Below are 23,326 nucleotides of genomic sequence, written 5' to 3' on the forward strand. Positions count from 1 at the left end.
GACTCCTGGAATAGAAATTCAGTGAGACCTCACACCAGAGCTCTAGGCAGGGGTGGAAAAGCCCCAGGCAAGGAGCTGGGCTATAAACAATTCTTGATCCTTCTGTTCAGAGTGTGCAAAATTTGCATGGTGTTACCCCATGCAGAGACCACTTGGGTTGTGTGCCAATGGACGTTTCAGGGCACTTCTCAAAGGAGGGAGCTAAGCTGAGGGGCTTGGCGGGGGGCAGACTCCACAATAAAAGGCTTATTGGATGTCTGTGAGGGCACACTCAAGACAGGAGAGACTCAGCAGGCCCAGCTGAGAAAATTCAATCTCAACCTTCTCTAAAGACATTCTCTGAAGACACATGCTTTATTTTCCACTCATTCTTTCCTGATCTGAGCTGGCCCTACACTCGTATTATATCCATCATTGTCTTTGGCTTCTAAGGATGTGCTGATTGCCCTATAGATTGACATACAAAGTTCAGAACGATAAAAATGGAAAGGCATTATAGTATTATCTAAATATGCCTCCTCAATTTAAAGATTAATAAAACTGGGCTAGACTAGGTCACACAGTTGGTTAGAGGCAATGTCAAGATTAGAAGTTGCCCCATTCTCAGTGTGCTGTTCATCATTCCAAATAAAATCAAAATAAGATATCTTTAAAAGTTTCTCACTAGAAATGATGACGAAGAGAGCATCATCAATAAAAGAGACAGACGTGCCTGAAAGCTCCTTCCCTGCCCTGCCCTTTCCAGTTTCCTGTGGATTCTCAGACCATGAAAGGTTAGAAATGTTAGCTGCAGAGAGAAAAGAAACATAACGTGAACATATTTTCCTATCAGTGGATTTTCCCCTACAAGATCATTTTTGAAGAAGCTAATGGTTAGGAGCACGGCCTCTGGGGCCAGACTTCCTAGACTCAAATCCTGGCTCCATGTCTTACTAGGTATATGACCTTGGGCAAATTAACCTCTGTGCTTTGGTCTACCCATCTGTAAAATAGGGATAACAGTATCTACTTCATAGGTTGTTATGAGGATTAAATAACCATTTCATCTTATCTATATCCATCTATCTCTACATACATATATATATATGTATATATATCCTACAATAGTGCTTGGCACGTAGTAAACTCTGCTATAGCAGAGTTTTCTATTATTGACAAATAGCAAGATATTCCGCCCTTTGGATGTGTGATAATTTCTTTAGCCAATCCCTTATTATTGTATATTTGATGGCCTTCAGCTTTTTGTTGTTATTCAAAGGAGGATAAATTATCACTAAATCCATCGGAAATAAATGTCTACACTCTCCAAATAATCCATGTGAGAGTTACAATGGACAGGTAGGTGCCATTTCCTTCCTGTTTTTTTCTGGTAGCAAAGTAGGACAGGAAATGTAGAGTCTAGTTGGGTGGCCATATGCCCTGCCAGAATTCACTGGGGAGTTCTACTATTAAAGGAAGAAGGGAACCATGGCTACTGCAGGGCTATCAGCAGACCCTGCCACAGCTTTTAACATCCATCCTATCCCCTAGACTACAACTCCGTGGAAGTTTGGTTAAACAAGGTAATCACAGGACTACCCTTATGTTGTCACACTTTAGTGGATAAATGTTTAAAAAAACCTGGATCTATTTTTATCATCCCTTAAATTTCAAACTCCCTTTGTCACCTGGTTTTAGGTACATTTTTTTACAAGCCATACATAGTTGGATTTAGTTTTCTAACTCACTGTTAAACTACCTCTGTCTTTGATGTAGGAATTCAATTTGTTCATATTATTTGTGATAACATTTATTGATTCTTTTTCATTTTTACTTGTTTAAAGTCTATTGTACTTTTCTTTTCCACTTTCCTCACTTTTTCTATCTTGGTCAGTGTTCACTTTATCATTTAAAAAAATTTAGGAGAAATTCTACTAGGAAACAAATGGAAAAAGACAATCAAGAAAATCAAGGGTAGGCCTAAATGACTAGTGGTATGGATACTTGTAAAAAGTCATCAAACAGACTTGAACTACAGAAAAATAGATAAATGTAAAAAAAAGTAGCTGTAATTCTTACTACAAAACATCACCTTTGTTAATGTTCTAATGCATTAAGACTTTTCTGGAAAATCAGATATTCTATTAACAGATATTCATATGGATATAAATATGCATATACGTTATATAAGTAAAAATAACCCATTTAAGAACCATGAGGGCTCTCTTTTCTCTCCCTGAATGTAAGTCCCTCCTTCCTCCTAAAATGTAACTGATATTGTAGATTTTGTGTTAATCATTGATTTGCTTTCTTTTCTAAATTTACTACTTATATATGTATCCCTGAACAATGTATTCTTGGTTTGCTTTTGAACTTTATATAAATAACATAACAGAGTATCTATATTTTTCCCTTTTTTAAATTCAACATCACTTTAAGATATAACCATGTTGATGTGTTTAACAGAGTTTTATTCATTTTCATTGATGTATATTATTTCTACCATATGACTATGCCAACATTTATTAATTTAGTTTATTGTTAATCAACATTTGGATATTTTCTTTAAATTTTTTTTTTACAAAAACTATTGCAATGTTGCAGTGAACATTCTTGTACAAATTTGTGGGTGCAGATGTGCAAGAGTTTCTGTAAGGCAATTTTTGTGTGTGGTGAAACTACCGGTATTCTGGATAAGACTATTTCCTGTCCTTTCACTGATACATTGCAGGGAACTTAGCATCTCCGGCCTCCCATCTACCCAGAGCCTGTAGCATGTCAATGATGTGACAATCAAAACAACAGATTTCCAAACACACTTTAGGAAGTCCAGTTGAGAATTATTGTTTTATGGTATGTATCTAGAATTGGAATTGTTGGACCACAGGTTATGTGACCGTTCAATTTTCACTTATAAAATATATTGTATTGTTGTGTTCCCATGTGTAAATCCAACATACACATAATTTATGTTATGCAGCACACTCGTATCCTATGTAACTATATATAGCCCAATATACTTCAGGAAATCTTCACACATATTCAACGCTATCGTGTCAATGACTTAAATAACTCATAGTTTTACAAAAGGATCATGTTTCACATTCTATTAAGAACAAGTCATTTTCTAATCTTTTCTTTAATTACTCAGCTATTACATCTGAAAGATGACTTCTACCTAAACATTTTATGCACAAGAACATTTTGCATTCATATACCTTAAAATTAATTTTTCCTCCACAGCTCTGAATACTTGCTGAAAGCTTTCACATGTTCAAAGCATTCATGTGGTTTCACTCCTATGTTAATTTTCTAATTCCTATTCGTTATAACCTACAAACAAATACTTTCCTACATGTATTAATACCTTAGTGTTTCTGCCCTATGATTTTGCTGGTGTTTGACAAATTTGCCTTGAAGATGCAGGTTTCTGCACATGGAGGGTGTTGATAATAGTTTTCTTCTTGTGTGTTTTCCTTTGATGTTTGGTGAGGGCTGACTTCTGGCTGAAGGTTTTTCCACATTCATTAAATTCATAGGGTTTTTCCCCTGTGTGAATTCGCTCATGTTTTGTGAGGGCTGACTTTTCATAGAAGGTTTTCCCACACTCAGGACATCTGTAGGGTTTTTCTCCTGAGTTCTCTGATGCACGACAAGGTTGGATTTCACACAGAAAGATCTCCAGCACTCATTACATTTATAGGGTTTCTCACCGTGTGTGAGTCCTTCAATGTTGAGTAAGGTTTGATTTCACACAGAAGGTTTTCTCACATTCATTACATTTATATAGTTTCTCTCCCATGTGAGTTCTCCGATGTACTGTGAGGGCTGATTTCTGGCAGAAGGACTTTCCACATTCATTACATTCATATGGTTTTTCTCCTGTGTGAGTTCTCTGATGTTCAGCGTAGTTGGACTTCACAAAGAAGGATTTTTCACATTCATTACGTTCATAGGGTTTTCTTCCGTGTGTCTGTGCTCTGATGCTATCTGAGATCTGTTTTCTTATGGAAGCTTTCTCCACATTTATTGCAGTCATAGGTTTTCTCTTTTTTTGTGAGCTCTCTGGCTTTGTGTAAGTTGTGACTTCCTACTTGAGACACCCCGCTTTCATTACGCCCATTATTTTTTTCCCCAAGTGACTTCTCTGATGTTGAGTGTGTTTCAACTTCTCAAAGAAAGGTTTCTCACATTTATTACCTTTACAGTTTTTCTCTCTTGTTTTAATTCTCTGATTGGGAGTGAGGCAAGATTCCTTCTTTAAGACTCTTTCACTATCATTACACTTGCTGGGTTTTGCTGTTGTGTGGGTTCTCTGATGTTGAGTAAGGCATGCTTTTTCATGAAAGAATTTCCCACATTTCTTACAATCATAGGCTTTCTCTCCTGCATGAGTTCTCTCATTCTGAGTATGGTATAACTTCTTCAAGGCTTTCTCATTTTCTTTACACTCATCAGGTTTTTCTCCTGTGTACATTCTTTGATGTTGGGTAAAGTTTGATTTCTTGCTAAATTTTCCAAATTCATTACATTCATAGTGTTTCTCTCCTTCATAGTGTTGCCTGGGCAACACTGCGAGACTCCGTATCAAAAAAAAAAATACTGACAATACTTGTATAGCAGTTACTATATAACAGGACTTGTTCTAAGTACTTTGTATGTCTTCCTTCATTTAACCTTTAAAATAAAGCCAAGCATAGCTACTATTATGACTTCCATTTCATAGAAGAGGAAAGCGAGGGGAAGACTGAGCAATGTGGTGGAGCTGGGCTTTGAACCCGGGCAGTCCGGCCCCAGATCCATTCACTTGAGCACTGTGTTAATATTTTTCACTTTTAAAATGAGGCACAATTACATGACTGCTGAAAAGCTTCCCCGTACTCCTATAAAGTCAAGAGTAGGTAGTGGGTAGCATGTCCCTAAATTCCAGATGTGGAGATGGGTGGGGTTTGAGGGCTCTGCAGAATCTAGGAAGAGGGGTTGAAGAATTTGGGGCATGGGAGGAGTTTCCGAGAGGAGTGGTGATAGTATCTTCCCCGTCATGCGCACCAGGTACTCACCTGGGACTTCCTCCTCCCCCGCAGCCCGCCTCCTGCCCACCATCCTCAGTCCAGCTCGCCATCCTCAGCCCAGCTCACCTCTGTCCTGTGACAGCTGGCCCACACCTTCGTTGACCGACGGTTCTTGGCAACCTCCGACATGATGAGTTATTCAGGGCGGAAGAATCGGGAATTGCTTCAAGAGCAAGCGCTTACAGACTTGCCTGTTTTCCCGGACGTCCTTGGTGCAGCTGTGTGCGTTTTATCAGAGGGTGGGAACCTCCCAGGCGAGATTCCTGCTTCTGGCGTCCCCTCCTCACAGGAGCAGGGTGACCCTGGCTGGGGAGAGAGGGAATAAATTCAGATAACTGGGACCTTCAGCCGGTTCCAACTCTCTCTTGGAGTTCACTATCTCCCACAACAGAGGCTTTCAGTGTGGACCCTGGACCGGCAGCATCAGCATCACCTGGGAACTAAATAGAAAGGCAAATTCTTGGGCCTCTCCCCAGACCTACTGAATCAGAAACGCTGGGTGTGGGGCCCAGTCGTGGGGTGGGGTTTAACAGGCCCTTCAGGTGATACTGATGCATGCGAGTTTGAAAACCACTGCCTGCAAATCTCCCTTGGGAACCTGAGAACTGTGGAGGGCACAGACAGATGGACCTTGAGTTTCCCAGAGGCCTCAGTTTCACAGTACCCCCAGGGTTCTGCAGAGATACCAAGAAATCTCCAAGATCCTTAAGGGAAGGCTCAGTCCTTACACACTCCGGTCGGCCCATAGAGACATGCCACTCTGCTAAGTGCTGTGAAGCATGCGATTTGGAAATAAAACTGAGGCTTGCATCCCAGATCCTTCACTTGCTAGCCATGTGACTTCACCTCCAGAGTCTTGGTTTTCTTCTCAGTTAAAATAGGGTGGGTAACACCGACTTTACAGGGGGTCTTTGAGAATCAAATGACACACCGAGTGAAAAGAACAGTGGGAAAGGCAGGCCGCATTTCCAGAGTGCTTAGAAAATGCCAGGACCTGTGTGGAGTGCTTTAGAGGTGCTCTCTTATTCAACACTCAGAACGACCCTGAAGCAGGTTTTAGAAATAACTTCATTTTACAGATGGGGAAATTGAGTCTTAGAGTTTAGGTTCATCACTGTGTTCATGGAGAGCCAGTGACAGAGCTAGGATGTGAACTCGTCTTACTTTCAAACTCAGGCTCTGCATCTGCAATAGGCTTGCTAAGGTAGGAATGATAGTATAGCATAAAGTAAACGTTGTAAGACTTGTTCTCATCCCCGCAGGAGTAGTGGGTTTGACCAGCTGATGAATGGTTGCCCAGGGCACCTGCGAGTTAGAGGAGCTTCTGGAAACAGCTCTTTTAACATGTGAATGCCTTTTCCCGGAGCCCTTTATTCTGATCAGGAAACCTGTTCCCTCCGCCCTTATCTTCTTCGTGGCACCTGCAGATCCGCAGCGGACCTCCTCCTCCGTCACTTGCTTTCTAGACGGACAGATGCAGGGCAGACTCGAGAACAAGTGCCAGAGGGTCTCAACCCGCGTGGGATTTGCGCAAGTTTTTGCTTCCACAGGCTGTGAACACAAACCTACCCCAAGCCCCGCAAAGCAACCCTCCAAGCTAGGCTCTCACCTGCGGAACGCATCGTTAGTGCAGCACCTGGTCGCTGAGTTATGCGTAGACGCGGAGGCTCCACGCTGATCAGAGACAGGAGTAAGGAACAAGGAGGAAGTCTGCACATGCGCAGACGGGGCTGCCAAAGACCGGTTCCCGGGGCGCTCCCCGGGCGATCCATCAAATTCCAGACTCCGTTTCCCACAAGTCTCCGCGCCCCCTTCCTTAAGGAACGTCTGAAGAGTTTTTGGCTTACTTGGCAAGTTGGGGAATTTGTGGTCCAAAGTCATCTTTACTTTTATTTGAAGCCCTAGTTCCTCATAACCCACCAGGTAGGGGATTGCATGCACTCCACTTACAATCAGTGTCACTTCAGAGGCAAAGCTACCGTGAGAAGGAAAGGAGTTTGTCAACTGCACATCTGAAAACAAAATTAATGAAAGCCAAGCAACATAGTGGAATATTTATAGAAAATAAAGCAAAGCAATAAGTAAAAGATTAATAACCACGACCAGAAAGCTTTTTCCGCAGAATGCAAATACTACCTCCACCTGAAACTGGATTTCAAAAGTAAAAACCTCACATAATGGCAAATACACATAAATCAAAGGAAAATTTCATCTAAGAAGCACACTCAGAATCTCCTCTTCCAGAGATGACCATGGTCAATGTCAGATGATATTGAAATGGGACCCCAAAATCTCAATGAGTGATTTGGGTCTTTTCATTGAACATGTTGTTAATAATTTTCTTACCCTTTTACACTTTTTATTTTGAAATATTTTAAACTTACAGAAAAGTTTCAGGGATGATTCATTCGGATCATCTGTAAACCATTTACTCAGATTCATCAACAGCAAATATCTGCCTCCCCGCCTTCTGTTTCTCTCCTCATCCTCATCACCATTTGAGGGTAAGTTACAAATATGAACTGTCACCCCTAAAACTTTAGCATATATCACCTAGAACAAGGGCTTTTTAAAAACATAACCACAATTATCAAAAATTTTTAAACATAACCACAATTATCAAAATTGTTTAAACATAACCACAATTATCAAATCCAAGAACTTAAACAGATATAATATTATTATCTAAAATCTAGACCATATTCAAATTTTACTCATTGTTCTAATAATATCCTTTCTAATTTTTTTTTCTGATCCAGGGTTCAATTGAGGATCATTTTTACATAGAGTTGCCATATCATTTAGACCACTTTAATCTAGTTCCTTGGCCTTTCTCTGTCTTTCAAGACATTGTTAATTTTGAAGAGGACGCATCAGTTTTTTTGAAGAATGTTCCTTTATTTGGGTTTGTCTGAGTGTTTCCTGATAATTTGATTCAGGTTATACATTTCTTGGCAGGAATCCTATATAAGGAATATTGTGTTCTTCTTGGTATATCATGCTAGGTCAGTGGGATAATGTCAGTTTATCCCATTTTTGGTAAAAAAAAATTTTTGGCACAAGTCTCCTTTATTAATCTACCCTTTTGGTAACAATTCCTTGATCACAAATCTAGCACAGGTAGCCAAAAGATATAAAGTACCATAGACTTTGTATTGACTCAAGTTGGATGATGACTTTTACACTAAAATTAACACATACTGAAGAGATAAAAAGTTCTCAAAGTTTACACACGTATAGGAATACAAACTGAATACAATGTTTAAATAAAAGATGGTTACTTTTCAAATTATTTAAAGGGAAGCCTACTTTCAAACACCCTAGGAACAAGCCACTCAACACTACGTAACCTTAGAAGAGCTCTGAAAGAGTATTTTTCCACCAGCAAACCAAAACACACACCCATTGGCAGCAGACAGAGGCAGGTCTTCTGACTAAGAAATGGATATTATACAAATGTATATTTACGGCATAATTTTACTTCATGTGAATAACTGCTAAAGCATGACACCAGGCCGGGTGCTGTGGCTCACGCCTGTAATCCCAGCACTTTGGGAGGTCGAGGTGGGCTGATCACAAGGTCAGGAGATAGAGACCATCCTGGCTAACATGGAGAAACCCCGTCTCTACTAAAAATACAAAAAATTAGCTGGGCTTGGTGGCAGGTGCCTGTAGTCCCCACTACTGGGGAGGCTGAGGCAGGAGAATGGCATGAACCCGGGAGGCGGATCTTGCAGTGAGCCGAGATCACGCCACTGCACTCTAGCCTGGGCCACAGAGCTAGACTCCGTCTCAAAAAAAAAAAGCATGACACCATATGAAGTAACGGTAAATAATTAAAAGCTTATTTAATGAATAACATAATAAATTGAAACTAAGAAATGCAAAACTAAAATGGTAATAGAAAAATAAAGAATTTAATAAAACACTGTTAGAAGAATTACAAAATACTCTTCTGAATACCTGCTATGAAATTATCTATACCCACGAAGAATAGGCATTTTCCAATATTAAATTGGTGCATTGTGGTCATACTCCATAAAGATACTGAAAAGCATCATCCGTAAAAATATTTTTTTGTTTTACCTGGGAAATGTACTTCTTACAAAAGGGCGGCTGCAAAATACAGAGACTTTGGCAACTGTTAGTCCAAACTGCACCATTCTGTAAGCCCCCTGCCATTTCGCAGACCTTGGTCAAAGTGAAACATTCCACGGGGGTTCGGGTCATGAGAAATATTCTTATCATACCCTGCCGGGCAAGGGCCCAACTGAAGAGACATCCCTATCATATCCTGCTGAACAAAGGTCCAAGGAACATCTTATCATATCCCACTGGAAAAAGGGCCAAACTGCTTGACCACAGGTACATCTTATCAATATCCTGCTGGGCAGCAAGCCAGATGGCCCAGACCCCTCCTGCCCATACCTATAAGTACCCCAGCCTGTAAGTGGTGGTAGACTCTGGCTTTAAGCTGATCCCCCAACTCTGCAGGTTTTTGCAATGTGCCTGTGTTGCTGTTGAGCCCCACTCTCTCTGTGTGTCTTTCTTTAACCCTCACCTTCCCTTCAAAACCAAACAGCAACAATTACTTGTTCTTTTCTTAAAGTTAAAGAATGAGTGGGATCCAAGGAACAAAATGGTAGACCAGGAGCAGGTCCAAGTTATTTTCAGGAAACAGAGCAACAAAGCACAAAGGCAAAATTTCCAATAGAAATTCTTTTAATAACTTAGCTTGTCTCAGGGATTACCATCTCCTCCCCTTTAGTAGAAAAGTGTGACTTATTACTGTAGGCCAATTACTCCACTACAGTAAACACCTTAGAATGTAGTTTTGAATCACATCTGTCTACCTGAAAGATCAGAAGTGGAATTACGCAAATACCCACAAAAACAAACACAAAAAACTCAACAACAAAACACCTCGAATGGGGACAAAGGTTTTTCAAAAAATGCCTGGACTAGAAAGCCTAGATTGTAAACAGTAAATACAATTCTGTATCCAAGCCCCAGTTTGTGTTAATATGTAGGATAACCAGATAGTCTTAACTCTATGGCTAACCTCATTTCTTTCTTTATATAGACAGACAGAGCTAGCACTGCTATATTAACAACTACCAATATACTGCTTTGTCCTTTAAAATCTATCTGCCACACAAGGCTTAAACCACTAAACCAAGTTTCTCTACTAAGGCTAAGAATACTGCATCTATGCAGGGATGAGAGGCTTATCACACACTCACACTCACACACACCAAGCTCTTGGGAGTCAGCTTGCAACTCTGCACTGATTTTATGCCCCTCTATCTTTTATTTGCATTCTTTCTCAATTTTCTTATCATTCAAAACATGGTAGGGCCGGGCACGGTGGCTCACGCTTGTAATCCCAGCACTTTGGGAGGTCGAGGTGGGAGGATCAGCTGAGGTCAGGAGTTCAAGACCAGCCTGGCCAACATGGCGAAACCCTGTCTCTACCAAAAATACAAAAATTAGCCAGGCATGGTGGTGCATGCCTGTAGTCCCAGCTACTCGGGAGGCTGAGGCAGGAGAATCGCTTGAACCTAGGAGGGGGAGGTTGCAGTGAGCCGAGATCGTGTGACTGTACTCCAGCCAGGGAGCCTGGGTGGCAGAGTGAGACTCCATCTAAAACAAACAAACAACAAACAAAACACACAGTAGAAATCTCAACACATTCACAACTGGTTCTGGTTACCCAGTAGTATTACTTGTGTACAATTAAGCAAGAGACCAAAACCACAGAGCAAGTGGACAGGGTGGGAATTACAGGGTAGGGAACAGATATAAAAACACAGATGTGCAGATTTCAGCAGAAACGTCAAGGATCCACATCCTGTGTTGGAGCAGAAGGCTCTTTAGAAGCGCACATCCCTTCACCCATCACTCCTCTCCTCGGACCCCAAAGCAGGGCCGCAGCTTTTACTTTCAAACCCACGGTCCTCAAAATGAGCGTGCGAAGTCCATAAACACAATCTGGTTGAAAACAGATGACACAACACACCTACACGAACTGTCTGTTAAATTCACGTTACAAAACACTAACTTCAGGATTTATTTTTGAAACTTTTTTCCACAGAGAAAATAACACACTCCTTGGGGAAAGGTCACAGATTGAGAAGACAGGCCCTAGGTAAAAATTATTAAGACAGCACCTGGAGTCGATAGGCCTGCCTAGGAGAGAAACATGGGCACTGTCACACCACCACAGGGGACTGCTGCTGTCTGAGGTCAGCAGGCCAGTTCACATGCCACGCAAGGTGGCTACTGAGCCAAGTCATAAAAATCTTCCAGATCATCATGGAACAAGTCCCACTCATTTTCAAAGTCTGTCAGTTCATCGTCCCCATCTGCCAAAAGCATAAGCAACATCTCACCCAGCTCAAAGGTGACAACCTCTTCTTCATTGTTGTCAAAGGGGTCATTGTTCTGTCTTTCCTCAATGAGCTCCGAGAAGTGGTTCCTTCACTGGGCCCAGTATCTGTTTGCCTGTCTCTGTGTATCCTTTCTATGGCCATCAGGGAATACCTGCTTGTAAAAACACATCCCCCAAGATGGGCAGCTCCCCTGTCCTTCATCAAAATCCCTGCATGCCTGGCTGCTCATTGCCTCCTTGACTTTCTGGATGAGTTTCTGCTTCTCTTCTTTCTCCTGCCTGGCACTCACTGGGAATGACAAAGTTAGATGTGATCCGGCATTCTGGGTAGGACACTATGATCTTGCTCTCAAATAGCTTAGTGCCCTTCCACTTGTGAATATACTTGAGACAGTAGGTGTGGCTGCAGCTGGAGAGGATCCCAAAGCCACGCTCACTGGGGCTGGCTTTCTCACAGACCACCTCCACGCAGATCCCACACATCGTATCCTTGCTGCACTGCACAGCAAGTGAGAGCTCCGTTTCCTTCTCATGGGCCTCAGGACAAGATTTTTATATGCTGTGGTCTCTGGGCAGCATCCACATCGTATCCTTGCTGCACTGCACAGCAAGTGAGAGCTCCGTTTCCTTCTCATGGGCCTCAGGACAAGATTTTTATATGCTGTGGTCTCTGGGCAGCATCCATTGGAGGTAGGACCTGCAGCTAACATGATCACAAGACTCTCTGTGGAGATACACACAGTTCTACCCATTTCCATCTCTCCCACTGCAGCCTAGGGGCAAAGCGGCTTCTTTGTTATCACAGCTGTTTGCTCTTTCTCTGATTCTCCCTTGGTCACTGCAGAAAGGGGCAGTACAGCTGCAGTAGAGTTGCCCAGGAACAAACTCAACAGCATCTACCCAGTCCTCTGAACCCACTCCTACAGTTGCAAAGTTTGAGTCTGACTCAGCTTCGCCTGTATTCATTTCCACAAGCGGTCCAACTATGAATGAGAGACTTGAGGAAGCAGCAAGGGATGATTTTGTAGTTAGATCTGTAGCGGTTGCTTGTTCGTTTCAGTGGCTTGCTGTGTTCACATCTGCAGTGGCCTCCATAAATACAGTATCGTCGCTGAAAATACTTGCCCACTACGCCATGTGGACTGTCAGAGAGGGAATGCAAGTAGCGACAGTTATGTCCTTCCTTACAAATCCCATGCACAAAATACCAGCAGGTGACCTGTTTAGTTCAGCTGTTGCTGCAGCTACTGCCACTCCTTCTTCCCATCCCCAGGGATGGGGGTGGTGACTGTGGGATGGGGTGGGATAGCTGCTGCTGCAGGTCCTGCTCCTGATATTGTGGCTGTTGTTCTGGGAGCTGCAGCCTCCACTGTTACTGTTTATCCCACATACCCATTTTTGGTAAAATTAACTGATCCCATGGTTAAGATCATATGTAGGCCAATATACTTTTATATCAATTGTTTCTTTTCTGCCGATGATGATATGATAATAATAACTTTAAAACAGTAAGCTCCAGCCAGCACGGTGGCTCAGGCCTGTAATCCCAGTGCTTTGGGAAGCCAGGGCAGCAGGATCACTTGAGACCAGGAGTTTGAGACCATCCTGGGCAACATAATATAACGCCATCTCTAAAAAAACAAAACAAACAAACAAACAAAAAACACTAGAAAAAATTAGCTGGGCATGGTGGTGCACACCTGTAGTCCCAGCTACTTGGGAAGCTGAGGTAGGAGGATCACGTGAGTCTGAGTGGTCAAGGCTGTAGTGAGCTATGATGGTGCCACTGCACTCCAGCCTGTCCCAGCACTTTGGGAGGCTGAAGTGGGTGCATCATGAGGTCAGGAGATTGAGACCATCCTGGCTAACACGGTGAAACCCCGTCTCTACTAAAATACAAAAGAAATTAGCCGGGCGTGGTCGCGAGCGCCTGTAGTCCCAGCTACTCGGGAACCTACGGCGGGAGAATGGCATGTATCCAGGAGGTGGAGCTTGCAGTGAGCCAAGATCGTGCCACTTACTCCAGCCTGAGCGACAGAGCGAAACTCCGTCTAAAAAAAAAAAAAAAAAATTAGAATATGAAAAAGATGGAATTTCTGGGGAAGAGGGGGGAAATCGTGTTAGGAAACTAGAGGTGTTGGTGGGAGAGAGGAAGATTATCTGTCTAGCACATATACCCTATAAATTTCATGTAGACTTTTGGCTCAACATTTTTAACAGTAAACCAACAGGAATATAGAGATAATGTAAAAAAATTTTCTTATCTAATCTCTAGGTAAGAATACCAAGCCATCAAAGGCAGTGGCCACAAAAGAAATGACTGCCAAATTTTACTCTAAACAAATTTAAAATCTTGCTTTTAGATAAAAACAAGTAAAAACACACTTAGAAAATACATTTGTTAAGTATATGAAAGAAACGGTTTGTTGACTTCATTTAATTATCTCTTACACATTTATAAGAAGATTACACTACCATAAAAATGATCTATGAATATGAAGGGTAAGTAATAAAAGGGAAATGCAAATGAAGAATAAATATGTGAAAACAGCCCATAAACTACAAATTAAAAATGCAAATGTTTATTTATTTATTTATTTATTTTTTGAGACAGAGTCTCGCTCCGTCGCCCAGGCTTGAGTGCAGTGGCTCCATCTAAGCTCGTTACAACCTCTGCCTCCTGGGTTCATGCAATTCTCCTGCCTCAGCCTCCCGAGTAGCTGAGATTACAGGTACGCACCATCACACCTGGATAATTTTTGTATTTTTAGTAGAAACGGGGTTTTGCCATTTTGGGCAAGCTGGTCTTGAACTCCTGACTTCAGGTGATCTGTCCACCTCAGCCTCCCAAAGTGCTGGGATTACAGGCATGAGCCACTACAACTGGCCAAAAATGTAAATGTTTAAATACACTTTTTGGCCTTTATATAAAGTTGGCAGATTATAAAGAAAAATGATATCTAGGATGGGTATCAGTTTGGGAAAATGTTAATTCTCATAATTTTTTTGAATATAATTTCTAAAACAAATCATGTTTGTTGGAGGCCACTCCACACCAAGATTTAAAATGAGCATGCATTTCAATAGAGTAATTCTATTTCTGTTAATGTGACCTAAGGAAATAGTTGTCCAAAATATGTGTGTAGGTATATTTCTCACAGTTCATGTTAACAGCAATACACTGTAAAAAATCTAAATGTGAAAAAAGGATAAAATAACTTGTAGGAATCTATAAGGTGAGATGTTAGGTACCCACTAAAAATTATAATGCAGGTGTCTTCCTGCTGGCAAGAATATAAAAGAAAAAATATACAATGTAGGGATATTCTAAATGATATGGCTGGAGTTTACAATATTTTTAAATAAAATGCACTTTACACACAAAAATAAGGCCTTTTTTTGGAAAAATAACGCATATTTCCTAAGGGTTTAAAATATATGTAAATACCAAATACAGGGAAAAAATTGAACCAAAAGAAAAATTAAAAATCTGCTTCACCCTCACACGTAACAATAGTGCAGTCTATGCCAGGATTTTGTTTACAAAAGGCCTAGGAAAATTCAAAACCTGTGTCATTCAACACTAATATCCCCCTAGGAGTAGACATGGAATGGAGAAGAGGCATTCTCAGGGGCATAGATTTACATCCTTTGTGGAATATATGTACGCTAATGCTGCCTTTTTAATTTTCTCAGCTTTAGCTCTGATGTTGTTTTGAGTCTTCTCCACTAAATTAACTGCACAGTGCATTGTGGTGTTTGTCTAAGCGTTTTTGTAGTATCTTATAACATCTAATTTCCACTTCAAAGTAATTGATCTTCATGAATTTTTTTAAAACCCTCTAAAAGCTCTACTATTTAATGAATATTTGGATGAGACTGGTGTAGTCATTAAAATACTTCACATTTTAATAAAAGCAAATGTTAGCGATCCACGTTACATAATCATTTAGAATATTCTAAAGCATTAGTAACAATGTGTTCATCACAGGACACTAGCAGTCATGGATTTGATTGTTTAAATGGGTCTATTTTAGTTTTTAATGCTAAAGTGATATGGCCAAGGTTACTGACATAACCAAAGAACAATTAGTGTTCTTTACTGCTTACAAGTGATATGACTCCTCGCAAATTTTGGAAACTTTGGGAGGTCTGTATGATATTGAAATTTGTACCTAATATTGATGTAGGGCAGGCAAGCCCCCAGATTAGGGCTTAGCCTGGGACGGTTTTTGGTGACCTGGTGGTGTTGGACAGTAACTTTTACTGAGGCGGTGGTGCACAACAGCAGCAGAAATACTGCTTGTGGAGTGGGGCTCCCCGATAGGTGGTGTGTCCAGAGTAGCAGCTCAGGGACACCTCCGTAGTTGTGTTTACACCCACATTTTTTTTTTCTTTTTGAGACGGAGTCTCACTCTGTCGCCCAGGCTGGAGTGCAATGGTGCAACCTTGGCTCACAGCAACCTCAACCCCCAGGTTCAAGTGATTCTCCCACCTCAGCCTCCTGAGTAGCTGAGATTACAGGCACCCGCCATCATGCCTGGCTAATTTTTTTTTTTTTTTTGGTATTTTTGTAGAGACAGGGTTTCACCATGTTGACCAGGCTGGTCTTGAACTCTTGACCTCAGGTGATTCACCCGCCTCAGCCTCCGTAAGTGTTGGGATTACGGGCGTGAGCTACAGCCCCGGGCCTATACCCACTTTTAATTATATGCAAATTAACAGGCAGATTATGCAGAAATATTTAGAAAAAGGGTGGTAATCTCCAGGTGGTCAGGCTGTTGCCATTGAAAGAGGCTGTAACTTCCAGTGTTGCCATGGCAACGGTAAACTGACATGGCACTCACGGGTGGGCATGTCTTATGGAGAGGGGCTTTTGCTTCTTCCCTGTTTTAGCTAGTCTTTAACATGATCTGCAGTCTGACCTGCTTCTGGAGTCGAATCTCACCTCCTACCTCAATATGAGACATAATTATTAATATGATCATTCTTTGGTATCATTTCAAATTTGTATAATTGAAATTCCTGTACTATAGGTGGCACTGTACTAGGTATTTTCTATAGTTTCATTTGAAATGTATAGATGTAAATACTTGGAAAGAAAGTCAAGAACAATACACGCTGACCTGATGACAGTACTGATTTCTCTAGAGATGATCAACTTAAATGGGACTTATTGCTAATATTTTACTTTTTTTATCAACAAAAACATGTACTCATTTTATTTGATATATAATTAAAAACTCACCATGTGAAAATAATGGTTTCGGTAGACAACACTATACCTGTAATGAGAAAAACCCAGAATCATAATTGAAAACTATCCCCCAAACTGGGAGGGAGCCAAGAGACCAAAAAATGAGTTAGGCAAGTCCAGTTTGGCAAGTAGATGAGTTTATTAGGACTTACATATGAGGCACTCCTGGACGGTAGCAGGACAGCTTTAGAGATCCACCCTGCCTCCCAGCCCTGTGCTCCTTTTTTTTTTTTTTTTTTGAGACGGAGTCTCGCTCTGTCGCCCAGGCTGGAGTGCAGTGGAGTGATCTTGGCTCACTGCAAGCTCTGCCTCCCAGGTTCACGCCATTCTCCTGCCTCAGCCTCCTGAGTAGCTGAGACTACAGGTGCCCACCACCACACTGGGCTATTTTTTTTGTATTTTTTAGTAGAGACGGGGTTTCACCATGTTAGCCAGGATGGTCTCGATCTCCTGACCTCGTGATCCGCCCACTTCAGCCTCCCAAAGTGCTGGGATTACAGACGTGTGCCACTGCGCCTGGCCCCTAAGCTACTTTTAAGCAAATTTTCTGGCTCTTTGCCGACTGTGTGTGCAATGAGACTGTTTTCTTGTAGATTCTTAGATACTCTCTGGGATGCTTGGGTTCACAGGGACACCTGCTCCTTGGCTGGGCACCATGACCTTGGCTCATTGGCTCGCCTTCAGGGTTCAGGCAGCAGACATACACCCTTAAGCAAACTGATGGGGGACCCATCACACTACAGTACCACACTTGCTTAACCATATTATGAATGGGTTGGAGAATTCTAAGCTGTCTTTTCCCTTGGCTGGTGACTCTCATATCTCATCCTCACAATTGCTACCCTTAAAATAGGGACAAGATTCATCCCACTCAGGCTTTTGTATTTAAAATAGTAGAGCTCCCAGAGCTCCTAGGACAATACCCACCTAATAAAAAATAGGTGCTCCATAAAAGACAGTTAATTTTAACTTCTCTCATTTTACAGAGAAAGAAACTAGGGCCAAAGAGGAACAGTGAGTTTTTCAAGGCCCTACAATAATTTTTATGAGCTGAGGCTGAAGCCTAGGTCCCCTGGTTGGCTGCCAATTCCCTCCCACTAGGAGATCTCCCACCACCCCTTATTGGCTCCATCTTTCCTCCTCCTACCTTGCCTTCCACCCAAATGGCCCTTCAAGTGAAGCAAGCACTGATTCCAGGTCTTGGTTGTCTCCTTCCTTTGTGTGCTCCATTGAGGTGACCAAATTGCTAGTGATTTCAGCTGGAGGAAACTACCCTGAGATGTGAGGCTTTCTGTGGGAGAGGCAGGAGGGATGCCTTATGGCCAATGGAGTCTAGAACACAATCTCAAGGTATACTGCAGGTGGGAATCACTGTAGCCATTTTATCAGAGAGGAACGCGAGAGACAGAGTGGGTTGAGACAGGTCCAAGGATAAACACTATATTTTTATGCTAATTATATTCTATCTCTTCTTTACACTTTAACCACCCAAGCATGCATTCATAAACACTCTATTTTACGCATCTGTAGACACTATTTTAGCTTTGCCTGTTACTTGAAGTCCAGATAAATGGAAAAACACTTTATATGTTCCCTTGTGTCTATGTTTGTGACATTTGTTCATGCTATCATGTTTAGCATGTTATTTTTATTACTGTACAATATTTCAGTATATGAGTATACTGCCATATAATTATCCATTCTACTTCTAATGTTTGAATTTTTCCAGTTTATAGACATTATAGTGCTGCTATGAACATTCTTGTACACAAATTCTGGTGAACAAAAGCATGAATTTCCATAAAATATTACCTAAGACTGTAATTGCTAAGTTATAGGGTACAGATATCTTCAATTTTAGTAGATAATGCTAAAATGTTTTCTTTCTGGAAATTGTAAAAATACACTCTTCACCAACAGTGTGTGATTCCAGTTGTTCCACATTCTTGCCAAAACTTGGTATTGTCAATCATTTTAGTTTTAGCCAATCCTTTTAATTTTAGGTGGTTGTGTGGTACTATGTCATTTTGGGATTAGATTTCTCACAATTACTGATGAGGCTGAGCACCTTTTCTATATCTATTGTCCATTTTGATATTGGGTGTGTGTGATGTGCCTGTTCAAGTATTTTGCCCATTTTTAAAATTGGGTTGTCTGCTATCAATTCAAAAAGGTTTTGTGTATATACAGTATAAGAATACGGTGTCAGGTATATTTACTGCCAATACCTTCTTCCATTCTTTGGCTTGCCTCTTTCACTCTTTTAATGGTGTCTTTTGAGGAACAGGAGTTCTTAATTTTAATGTAGTCAAATTTATCAATCTTTTCCTTTCTGGTTAATGTGGTTTTGTCCTATTTAAGACACCTTTTCCTACTTCAAATTCATGAAAATATTGTCCTATTATATCACCTAATGCTTTGTTTTACTTTTCACAATTAGACATAAATTCACATGGGATTTATTTAAGTATACGATGAAAGGTAGATTTCTTTCTTTCTCATATAATTTCCCACATGACTCAACACCATCTATTGAAAAGATCATTCCTTCCCCACTGCTCTGCAGTATGGCTTTTTTCATAAGCTATATAGGTTTATTTCTGGGTTCTATATTTTGTTTCTTTCCTTTAATTATCTATTCTTATGCCAACACCATACTTAATTACTGTAATTTTAAAATAAGTCTTAATATCTGGTAGTATAAGTCTCTTAACTTTGTTCTTCAAGATTGGCTGGGCTATTCTTGGCCACTTGCATTTCTAGGTACATTGTAATGTTAACATCAATTTCCACAAAAAAACTTGCTAGGATTTTGACAGGGATTGCATTGAATTTATCAATTAACCTGTCAAATCTTGACATCTTTACAATATTTAGTTTTCCAATTCACAGACATAGTAATCACTACATTTATTTAGGTCTTCAGTTTTCCTAAGCCCTCCAAGTGTCCACTCACGTCTTTCTAGCATAATAGCCAAAGTCCTCACTTTGACTTATGAGGCCCTAATTGATCTGTTTCCTGTTAACTCTTTTGACCTTCTCCCCCGCTACTCCACCCCTTGCTGAATATAGTCCAGCTATGGTGGCCTCCTTGCTGTTCTAGACCCTGAGGAGACAGCAGTGAACATATGCAAAAAGCTCTCCCCTTATAAAGTTCCCCATTCTAATGAGGAAACAGATAGTAAACCATATCAATAAATAAAATACATAGTAAGTTAAATGGTGATGTGTAGTACAAAAAAACATATACAGTAGGGAGAAGAAATATGAAATGGCAGGAGGTTAACATTTTAGACTGAGTGGCCAAGGAAGGCCTGAGAAGATGGCTTTTAAGTCGATATTTTAAGAAAGCCAGAAAAATAGCCATGTGGATTCCAGGAGGAACGGTCTCCCAGGCAGAGAAATCACAAAGTGTAAAAACTCTAGGACAGCCTAAATAGCTCCTTGTGTTCAAGGATTGGTAAGAAAGCTACTGAAGCTGAAAAAGAAGAGGGATAAAGCGTTAACAGGAGAATAGGTCAAGTAGGTAGGGTCTCATAAGGAAGAGTGAAGATTTAGGCTTTTAATCTGGGTCACGTGGGGGCCACCAGAATACTTAAGAGCAGTGAGTGACTCTGTCTGAACTCTGTTTTAAAGGGATTGCCCTGACTGCACGGGGGCAAGGGTAGAAGCAGTAATCCAGATGAGAGACGATGGTGGCTTGGACCAGAGCTGTGTCAGTGAAATCATGGGAAGAGGTCAAATTCTTAATATATTTGGCAGGTAATGTGACAGGATTTGTTGATTACTAGATGTGGATATATTAGAAACAGAGAAGTCGGGGTTGACACCTCAGCCTAAGCAACTGATTTAATTCTTTTGGTAGTTGTAGACCTATTCATATTTTCTATTTCTTTCTGGATCAGTTAGTCAATTTTAGTAACTTTTATTTTCTAAAAGTTTATCTATTTGGCCCACTTTTATTGGCATAAATTGTTCATCCCTCTCTTTTATGACATTTTAAATGTATGCATCATTTGTAAATCTTATTTTTATTTGAAAAGATTCATTTCTTCTGTTTATTAGGCTATCCTCGTATTCCAATATTCATTATTTGTACCTCTTCTGTTCTAAGTAAGTTTCATTACTGTTAAATTTATTAGTCTTTTTAATAACTGAATGTTGACTTTGTTGCTTCCTTGCATTGTATGGTTTCTATTTCAGATTGCTATTTGGTATTTCTTTGTTTATACTTTGTTTTGCTGTTCCAACATCTTGAGATAAGTGCTTCATTATTAATTTTTTCTTGTATTCTTTTCAGTTGTATGCATGTAAGATGATAAACTTCTCCCTAAGAACTGCTCTAACTATACCTTGATAGACAGTTCTTTCTTATGATTCAGTTCAAACTATCCTTTTATTTCCTTCAGTTTGATAACAATCCCATTCAAGATCATTTATTCTTCATCCCCTCCTTTCCTCACTTTCCCAGATTTTAATCATGCATTTAAAAATGGAGAACATATTATCTAAATACAGACTCCTAGCTGCGAAGGATTTATTCGTCAATGAACAAGAGAGACAAATCCTGCTCCCTCATGGAGTGTACATTCTAGTGAGGAAGACAAACCAGTTACAAACGTACAGGGTGGCTATAAAGTTGGGAAACATGAGTAAATATTTACTTTATGTGAGCATGTTTTATAATCAATTAATACCTGCACTTGACAGGGTAGGGGAAGGTCACCCAAAGTGAGATTGTATGTGATTGTATATTGGGATTGTATGTGACCCCATTATGCCAGAATGCAGAGGGACTGGTTTGATGATTAATTTTCAAAGATGGATTGGGTGATATGGCCACATGGAATTGGCTGTGCATTCTCCAGATCTTAAGCTCATCAATTACTTCTTCTGAGGGATGCTAAATGCACCGGTGAGTCTTGTGAAAATCAGAGTCAAGGCCGGGCGCTGTGGCTCACGCCTGTAATCCCAGCACTTTGGGAGGCTGAGGCGGGTGGATCACGAGGTCAGGAATTCGAGACCAGCCTGGCCGACATGGCGAAACCCCGTCTCTACTAAAAATACAAAAATTAGCTGAGTGTGGTGGCATGTGCCTGTAATCCCAGCTACTTGGGAGGCTGAGGCAGGAGAATCACTTGAACCTGGGAGGTGGGAGGTGGAGGTTGCAGTGAGCCAAGACCATGCCACTGCACTCCAGCTGGGGCAACAGAGTGAGACCCTATCTCAAAAAAAAAAAAATGGAAATCAGAGTCAAAGCACACTGAACCACACATTGCTAACTAGGGAGAAGAATTTGAATATATTGTAACATCAGTAAACAATTATATATATGTATATACTCACCTATATCCAGAATGTATGGCCACCATGTACATTGATGAGGAGTCAATAGCCGGAATAATTAGATCATGCTGATCCAAATCCACATCTGTAGGAGTTTAAAGTCTTATATAGAGGCCTACCACCTCTGCAAGATGCCTTGAAGTCTTTTTGCTCAAATTCTCCCTTTGCATGTTGGGGCTAAAGCAAATCTAGAACAAAGAATTATTGTTAAGACTAAGTGTAAAGTATGTGAAGTATAAAGAGCAAAATGCTAAACAGACAAAGTCTTCAATAGATACAATAATTGCATAATGTATTGCTCTTTGGGGGCAAATCAGGGTGCAAATAATTTCACCAATTGGCATAAGCTTCTATCACCTTGGTTAAATTAGGAGCTATAGTAACCCCCATCAATAAATGGTAGTTTAGTGAGAGAGACAGAGAGAAGAGAAGGGGGGGTGAAGGGACAGAAAGGAACAGAAACGGAGGCACAGATAGATTATCAAAGTTGACAGGAGCTTCCAGTATCATCCAGTACTTATTCTCACCCTGTGATTTACATGCCCTAAGGAAACTGTGGATCTATTCCAACAAGTAAAGGAAACCACAGGATTTACTTGGCATATCTCCTTGGAGGATAAATTGTACTTAATGTCACATAATAAAAGCCATTACTATTCTATGAAAAATATAAATATGGAGTAAATCACAAAATCATTCATTTTAAAAATAAAAACTAACCTTTTCAACAAATGGTGCTGGAGCAATTGGGCATCCATAGACATAAAAAACCAAACCTTGACTTAAACCTCAAATTTTATACAAAAACGAACTCAAAATGAATCACGGACATACATGTAAAACTATAAAACTTTTAGGAAAAAATAAAAATCTTTAGACTGGAAACAAAAACATGATCCATAAAAGAAGATATTTATAAATTAGACCTCATCAAAATTAAAAACCTTTGCTCTGTGAAAGACAAGTGAAGAGAATGAAATGACAAACTACAAAGTGGGAGAACATATTTACAAACTACACATTTGACGAAGGGTTGGTATCTAATATATACAAAGACCTCTCGAAACTCAACAGCGAAAAAAGAAAAAAAAATCCAATTAGAAAGTGGGAAAAAGACACGAAAGGACGTTTCAATGACAAGGATATACAGATGGAAAATAAGCACATGAAAAGTGTTCAACGTCATTAGCCAGTAAGGAAATGCAAATTAAAACCACAGTGTGATATCACTACACGCCTATCAAAATGGCTAAAATAAAAACAGTAACACCACTAAATGCT

General features: G+C 40.4%; 1 pseudogene across 1 annotated transcript; it reads right to left on the reverse strand.

The window, feature by feature from the left end:
* Positions 1-2,433: 2,433 nt before the first annotated feature.
* Positions 2,434-16,299, reverse strand: LOC134757797 (E3 ubiquitin-protein ligase makorin-1-like; annotated as a pseudogene). The gene is made up of 3 exons (XR_010132281.1): positions 16,290-16,299; positions 12,090-12,817; positions 2,434-12,001 (listed from the first exon to the last, which is right to left on the reverse strand). The product of XR_010132281.1 is annotated as an E3 ubiquitin-protein ligase makorin-1-like (transcript).
* Between the last annotated feature and the right edge of the window lie 7,027 nt (positions 16,300-23,326).

Source organism: Gorilla gorilla, chromosome 21, assembly GCF_029281585.2.
Source record: "Gorilla gorilla gorilla isolate KB3781 chromosome 21, NHGRI_mGorGor1-v2.1_pri, whole genome shotgun sequence".
Taxonomy (NCBI): Eukaryota; Metazoa; Chordata; class Mammalia; order Primates; family Hominidae; genus Gorilla; species Gorilla gorilla.